At 49.2% G+C, this 8710-nt stretch overlaps 1 protein-coding gene across 1 annotated transcript in view; it reads left to right on the plus strand.

Moving 5' to 3' along the window:
- Positions 1-8710, plus strand: part of LOC142143933 (uncharacterized) — a 454648-nt gene that overhangs the window by 418482 nt on the left and 27456 nt on the right. The gene's annotated exons all lie outside the window — the stretch shown is intronic.

Here is an 8710-nt window from a genome sequence, read left to right on the forward strand (position 1 = left end):
GTTTCGGGGGTGAATAATTTCCCTTCCCAATCCTCTTTGATCAGATCTAAGGGACCACGCACCCTGCGCCCATACAGGAGTTCAAAGGGGGAGAAGCCAGTGGATTCCTGCGGCACCTCCCTGTACGCAAACAGGAGGTGCGGCAGAAACCTCTCCCAGTCTCTCCCCTGGGACTCCACAAAGGTTCTTAGCATCTGTTTGAGAGTACCATTAAAACGCTCACACAGGCCGTTAGTCTGTGGGTGGTAGGGGCTGGCTATGAGGTGTTCCACGTGCATCTTTTTGCAAAGGCTTTGCATTAAATTAGACATAAACTGTGTGCCCTGATCAGTTAACATTTCCTTGGGGAATCCTACCCTGGAGAAAATGGTTATGAGGGCATCGGCCACCTTGTCAGCCCGTATTGAGGAGAGGGCCACCGCTTCGGGGTACCGTGTGGCATAGTCCACCACAGTGAGAATAAATTGTTTTCCAGAGCTGCTGGGAATGGCAAGGGGTCCTATAATGTCCACAGCTACCCGCTCAAAGGGTTCTGCTATTATTGGCAGGGGCACTAGAGGGGCGTGTCCCACATCACCAGGCTTCCCCACCATCTGACAGGCATGACAAGATCGACAATAATTGGCAATATCTTTGCCCGTTTCTGGCCAGTAAAACTTTTGCTTTAAGCGAGACTTAGTTTTCTTTATGCCTAAATGCCCTGCCAGCGGGACCTCATGAGCTACCCTGAGTAACCCTTCCCGATACATAAGGGGTACCACTAGCCGTTTCTCAATCACCCCCGCCTCAGGTAAATCTCTGGCTACACTTTCCTTATACAACCTTCCCTGTTCCCAAAACACTCTTTCTTTATCAGACTCAGTGGGAGGACTGCCTGCTAGGCACCTCAGTGTTTCCAGTGTAGTGTCAGTCTGCTGTGCTTGTTGAAAAGCCTGGCTTCTCACTTGCTGCTCAGTGTCTGGTGACAAAGGTAAGGCGTCTGTAACTGCAGGTGCTGGAGGGAGGAGGGTTAGAGGGGGAGTTTCTGGGTCAGAGGGACTTTCTACCTCTCTCTCAGGAGTTAATTGTGAGGACCTATCCTTCTCTGCTTGCCTGCGTGTGACCACTGACACTGAGGAAATAGTTACATCCCCTACCTCCTTGGATACAGACAGTTTACCTAGATTGGATACAATTGAGCAATCATTTTCCGTCTCACATCCTAGTTTACAGATTTCAGATACAACTGAACAAACATTTTCCCTGTCACATCCTGATACCTGGGAAAAAACATGGTTAAGGTCAGAGTCCACAACATCACTACTAGCAACATAACGAGATAACATCCTGCCTAAATCAGTTCAAAGCAAAACATTGGTAGGAATATTGTCCGATACCCCGACTTCCCTTAGACCTCTTCCAGCACCCCAGTCCAGATAGACCCAGGCCATAGGCACAGCAGGGTGTATTCCTCCCACCCCTTGCACAACAATAGTTTTCCCTGGAATTATATCCGATGACCCCACCAACTCTGAACGCACCAGGGTAACATCAGCACCCGTGTCTCTTAACCCCACAGTTACCTTGTCACCGACAGTGACCGTTTGCAGATTGTCATTCCGGCTCACTTGGGATCCCGCAACACACAGGACAGCTGGAGCAGACCGGGGAGGAGGTGGTTCCACAGTGGAGGCTGTAGATGTCTTTCGGTCTGGACAGGCGGCACTGAGGTGCCCTGTCCTGTTGCAAATAAAACAACGGCGGGTGTCTCCCTGAACAGGCTTGGCCTCCACCCTCCCAAAAGATGAAGAAACAACAGCAGGTGAAGGTGCTCCTCCGGGCCGCTCCCCTTTACAGGCAGACTGTCCTGGCACAAAAGTTCCTCTTTTAGCTGCAGGGGCCCGGGTGACAGTGTACTTGTCAGCCAGTCTAGCTGCTTCCGCAGATGATGCAGGGTCCCGATCCACTACCCATTTCTTTACATCAGCTGGGCACAAAGTCAGAAGCTGCTCCTGGATCATCAAATCTTGCAGAGCATCAAAGGTGGTGATCTGTAGCCCTCCAACCCACTGTTTGAAGGAAGCACACAGCTGGGCCACAAGTCCTGAATATGTGTCAGAGGCACTGCGTTTTAAATCTCTGAATTTCTGCCTATGCGCCTCTGGGGTGATGTTAAAACGTTGCAACAGGGCACTTTTGATTGCCTCATAATTTCCGTCCATCTCAGGTGGAAGATCTGCAAAGGCCTCTAATGCTTTACCTCGCAAACCAGGGGTTAGATATTGTGCCCACTGATCTTTGGCCAGTCCATACTGTCGGCAAGTCTTTTCAAATCCACGCAAAAAAGTATCCAAATCCCCATCTTTTTCCAATACAGGGAAATTCTCAGGTCGGGGTCTGCTAATACCAGCCTCTCTGGCTTCTGGCTGGCGTTTGAGCTTGGCAAGCTCCAGCTCATATCTCCTCTCTGCCTCTTGCTCGGCAGATTCTCTTTCTGCCTGTCGCTCTGCTTGGCGCTCCGCTGCCTCCATAGCAGCACGCCTCTCCTGACGGTCAGCAGCTTCCTTCTCCTGGAACTGCTGTATGAGTTGCATTTTAGTTGTAATGTCCGCTGGGCCCAAATGTTTTAGGGCAGTTTGCAAATAAACGTCCATAGCAGTGTCCACACATGAACCATTAGAATCATCCGAAATTGACAGTCCCTGGTTTTGAGGAATACCCACAGTCAGGTCCACTTCTGAGTTCTGGCTATGCTCTTCCTCGGACACAGCTGTGAGTTGCTGATCCCTCTGCACAAGAGCTTCAATCAATTGCTCCTTGCTTTTGCCACTGGTGGGAATTCCTCCATCCTCACAGTCTGAAATCAGCGCCTCCTTTGTCAAGCGTTTATATGCAGCCGCCATCTCCTCCGCTTAATGCCAAATAAAAAAAAGATAAGAAAAAAAAGAGAAGGGGAGGGAAAGAAACAATTGCTGTATGTCTTATAATGTTTTAAGCATTGAGTTCAGTCTCTGGTGAATTAGTCTGTATTTCCTCTCTCAGGGATCACACACCCTAATTCAATTAAGTTTTTAAAAAATTAAAAATATATCCCACAAGCTTGCCACGAATTTGTCACGAACAGCACTCACCTGAGTCTGCGTGACGCTTATGTGACACAGGGTCAACCTCAAAGACAACCACCTGGTCTGTCTAAAATGATTAAATACTTCCCTATCTATGCCACACACTAGCTTTGCGATACTTATTACCACCACCAAGGTTTGTTCGGATAAGAGCTGACACTCTTATTTAGGAAGCCTTCGGTTCTCCCTAGCATTAATCCAACACAATTTACTTTAATCAGAGTTCACTTAAAACCACAAGGTTTGCACAGTTTCAATTAGGTAGCGTCTGGACCAAACTGTCACGTGAATTGATAAGAACACAGAGACTAGAACTTATTAAGTGTAATTTAATATGGAAGATACATCCACAATGCTTAAGATAAAAAGATAATAAAATGACATAGAAATATATTGCAATTGTTTCTTATAAAATAAAAAGGATAAAACACAGAATTGATACCTCACTTAGAATCAAGTTTGTGGTGCCGGGAGGAGCAGAACAAATGGGACTTCTCCAATTAAATGACTCCCTCAGAAGAACCAGGAGTTACATTTTCAGTACAGTTTTAAAACCCAGCTACAGGACCCCCCCCCCCCCCCCAGCCCCCTTTCCTGTGAGGTTAGAACCAACAGGAGGGAAGAATGCAAATTAGGGTCTTATGACTTTGCTGTTTGAATACCTTAAAGGGCTCACTGTGTATGTTACCACAAACTTCACATTAACCTTAACTTTACACCATAGCATGCAAATAAAGACACAGAGACCTGAATAAGTTATTAAACTTGGCAGGAATTTTATTATAAGGATTTTATATTAACTAACCTATGGTGGCGGAGAAAGAGCACTGCGGGACAGCTCACGAGCTGATCACACACGATTACTTAATGGACTGGCGCAAACCGCCGTAAGTCCGCAAAAACACGGGGGAACAAATCCCTACATACATAGCGCTGAGTTGGCGTCAGAGTGACTGCCCCTTACAACTCACGCTGCCCTCCCTCACCGAGCCGGACAGGGACCCTCCTCACCGAAGGACCAAAAGGAGTTACTGTTACATCAAAGGGGGCAGTGACCTACGACCAACTACCAGTGCGCCCACTAATCAGCCGCTGAACGGAGTGCCTTCCTACCCCACCATTGACAAAAAACCCCGGAGTAACTTGAGGGATGGGTGGGTGGGATCTCGTGCTGCAAGTGAAGTAAAGCAGGAAGTACATCCTGCTATATTCTATCAAGGTCCCTCCCACATGGGCCCCCATTGGTCGGTCCCCACCCCATGTTAAAACACACCAGGTTATCATTCACCTTGTTACAAACCCTGTCGCCCTTTAAGTGCGTTCGTCCTAATAGCCTCACTTGTCATAAAGGGCTCACTGTGTATGTTACCACAAACTTCACATTAACCTTAACTTTACACCATAGCATGCAAATAAAGACACAGAGACCTGAATAAGTTATTAAACTTGGCAGGAATTTTATTATAAGGATTTTATATTAACTAACTTATGGTGGCGGAGAAAGAGCACTGCGGGACAGCTCACGAGCTGATCACACACGATTACTTAATGGACTGGCGCAAACCGCCGTAAGTCCGCAAAAACACGGGGGAACAAATCCCTACATACATAGCGCTGAGTTGGCGTCAGAGTGACTGCCCCTTACAACTCACGCTGCCCTCCCTCACCGAGCCGGACAGGGACCCTCCTCTCCGAAGGACCAAAAGGAGTTATTGTTACATCAAAGGGGGCAGTGACCTACGACCAACTACCAGTGCGCCCACTAATCAGCCGCTGAACGGAGTGCCTTCCTACCCCGCTGCGCCCTACAGACGCCGCAGCCCGCCACCAAGTAACCGAAACACGCCTCCACTCCCCCGTAAATCCTGTCTATAAAGAAACCCATACCCTCTTCATTAAGGTGAACGCCGTCCCGTCTAAAAAGATGTGGTGCCTCTACCCCTAACCCCGGGTGGTCTATGACTATACCCCCCATGGACCGTACTATTTTCCGGATGGCACTATTTAGCTTCCTAACCATAGACGTCATCTTTTTTATAGGAATGGCTGTCCTCCATACTAATCGGGGAATGAGAGCTGACCAACCAATAATGATGTCTGGCCATGCCTCGTGTATTTGACGCAGGTCCTCTCTGATTTTAACGATGAGATCTAATGATTTACCCTTACCTAAATCGTTACCTCCCGCATGTACAACCAGAACGTCCGGTGGGCCTTGTTGTTTTATGAGCCTAATCAACCACGGAATAAGGTCCTGCCAGCCTAAACCTCTTTTGCCCCACCATCTAATCACCGTGCCGCAATTATCCGGGATACTTTTTGACCTGGGGTGGCCAGCGGCCCAAAAAACAAACGAATGACCGATGATCCACACCGTCTTAGTTCTAACACCATCACCTGAAATCAGAGAAGCCATGTTAGCATGAAATCATTGAATTGGGCAGACAGACAGGCGTGGTATACAGGTATGAGAAGGATAAGTGCTTGTAACAGAAAAAACGTAACACGAAGGGGGGTAAGGGAAGGTAGACACAAACAGGGAGCAGACCACCCAGGCGAAGGTAAACAACACCCGGAAAAACCCCGGCTGCACACCACTAATCAGGACTTACGCCCAGGGAAACCCGGGTGAAAATCCCTTCGCGCCCCCGCGTTAAAGCGGCGAGCGGAAAAGCCCAGGGTAGCCCACCAAGTGGAGGGGAAGATGGGATGGGTAAGGGAAGTGGGATGGGATGGTTTGAAGGCTCAGGCGAGAAAGAAAGTGTGAAAAGAAAAACTGCGAAATCAAAACAAATTGGTTAAACAACACATTCAATCAATAACTTTGTCAATTCTCACATAAGACTGGTAAGCCGTGGACTTCCAGCGGCCCAAAGCTTTTATAGCTTCGTTAGAAGATCCCGCCAAGGCGGCAGATGTAGCTGCCCCGATCCTAAATGAGTGAGTCCCGTATAGGTTGCTGTTTAAATTAAGAGACTGTAAGGTCCGCTTTAAAATGGTCGCAAATTGATATTTAGTCAGAGGAATGCTATTACTGTGACACAGAAACAAGTTGGCCTGGGGTCTCCTACTCATAAACTGTGACGCCAGCCTAAACGGGCAGATATGCTGAAGCTGTTGAGGAGCTAACTGCACCCACGAGCCCTTCCCGCTCTGATCAGTCTTAGATCTAACTATTTTGCAGGCAAAGGTCCCTTCACCCAGACTGACATGTTCTGCTCTCAACCCAGACTCTTGATGCCCTCTGGACCTAGCTACCAGCTCCGAAATGCGAAAAGCCCCAAAGAAGGCCATGGAAAAAGCCAAACTAAATAAAAGCTTCTCGTATTCGTCCGAGGTAACCAAACCCACTCTCCGTATCAAATCCTCCAAGATGTTAAGGGTAATTGGTAAACGAGCATCGCTATGAGAAGGACGGACTCTCCCCCAACCCTTCAAGGCCTTATTAATTAAAAAATGTTTGGTAACGTCCGGGTAACCCTGCAGCTTGGCCATAAATGATATACCAGCCAGGGTAGATGCCATAGAGGTCTTAGAATCACCTTCGGAATATCTGTCCCACATAAAGGCTAGCATAGCATCTCTCTGACCTACCTCGGATTGCTCTTTCTGCCTGCTGAACAACGACCACCGTCTCCATGACGCCTGATAGGATCTCAGGGTGGAGGGAGCTACCGCTTGTTCCGCGAGGCCTCTTATGCCGGCTTGATGATCTGCCAAACACAAGGGGGACACGGGGTACCAACACAGTCTGCGTGAGGAGCAAGGCTGCGAAACCTGTCCCAGTGGAATCGAGACAACGCATCTGCTAGGCTATTCTGCACCCCCGGAACATGCCTCGCCCTGAATGAAATGTCATTCTGCAAACAGCGCAACACTAGGTGCCGCAAGAGCAATATTGCCTGGTAGGCCGATGCACTCTGCTTGTTGATGGACTGGACCACCCCCAAATTGTCACACCAAAAAACTATGTGCCTACCCCGCAAAACGGGTGCCCACAATTCAATTGCCACCACAATCGGGAATAATTCAAGAACCAACAAGTTCCTGGTGGTCCCATCCCTGTGCCAATCATCGGGCCATCTATCCGCACACCAGTGTCCATCCAGATAAGCCCCAAAGCCGGACGCCCCAGCAGCGTCCGTGAACAAGTTAATTTCCCCGTTTGTTACTGGAGGTGACGGCCAAATACGCTTGCCATTAAAACCCCTAAGAAAAATGAGCCATATCTGAAGATCCTCCCTAACCACCTTGGATAGTTGTATGACTGCATGTGGCCTACTCCTACCTGCTGTGGCTCTTTGGAGCTTCCTACAGAAAACTCTCCCCATGGGGATTACACGGCAGGCAAAGTTGAACCGCCCTAACAGGGACTGTATCGACCTCAGGGAACTAACGTTTGCCCCTAGCACTTCTGTGATAGCCTCATACATCTTTGTAACCTTGTCTGCTGGAAGCCTGCAGATCCCTGCTAGCGTGTCAATCTCGATCCCGAGGAATGAGAGACATGTAGTTGGGCCCTCCGTCTTGTCTGCTGCGATGGGAACGCCTAACACCCTAAACAAGGCCTCCGTGGAAAAAAGCGTATCTCGACAAACCGTGGTACCAGGCGGCCCGATAACCAGGAAGTCGTCAAGATAATGCGCGATCCACCGACACCCTGTCCCGGCCTGAATGCACCAATGCAAGAAACCGCTAAATTTCTCGAACAGTGCGCATGAAATCGAACAACCCATGGGCAGGCAGCGATCGATGTAGTATTCACCACGATGCCGGAAACCCATGAATTGATACGACTCAGGGTGAAGGGGCAGCAATCTGAACGCCGATTCGATATCCACTTTGGCCAACAAGGAGCCCCTGCCGCATTCCTGGACCAGCGCTAGGGCCGATTCGAATGACTGATAACTGACAGAACTGAGATTAACGTCAATTGCGTCATTCACGGATTTACCGGCAGGATGAGACAAGTGCTGGATCAATCTAAACTTTCCTACTGCTTTTTTGGGAACTACCCCTACTGGGGACAAAATCAGATTGGGAATAGGAGGAAGTCGGAACGGGCCAATCATGCGACCCAAACCAACCTCCTTCCCTATTTTTTCGTCTAATACTTCTGGGAAAGCGAGCGCCGATTTCAGATTAACCGGAGCTGCCGAGGAAACGCTACCTTGGACCGGGAGTTTAAAGCCAAAATGAAAGCCGTCATGGAGAAGGGACCCAGTCACCTTATCATCAAACCACCCTAGCCACTTATCCAGCTCGACCAAATCAATTGGCGACGGCCCCTTGACTCGGCAGAGCTGAGCCAGAGCCTCTTCCCCGTCCCCCACTTCCACGGGCCTTTGCGCATTCGTTGGCAGGGTGATGGCCGTTACATGACGTGCAACTGTGTCTAAATCTGCAGGCTGAGCCTCTTTGACAGGCCCCTGCATTGAAGTCATAACACCTTCCTTTTGGGGGGAGGACATTCTGCGTCCTCCCCGGCCCTTGAAACCGCCTGACAGAGCTACCCTCTGCAGACTGACTGCTGGGCCTCATTAACTCCAGCCAGGTGTCAATGTCTTTCGATCCCAGAGGAAGTCTCTCACGCCCACTCATCCGTT

The sequence above is a fragment of the Mixophyes fleayi genome, chromosome 3 (assembly GCF_038048845.1).
Source record: "Mixophyes fleayi isolate aMixFle1 chromosome 3, aMixFle1.hap1, whole genome shotgun sequence".
Taxonomy (NCBI): domain Eukaryota; kingdom Metazoa; phylum Chordata; class Amphibia; order Anura; family Limnodynastidae; genus Mixophyes; species Mixophyes fleayi.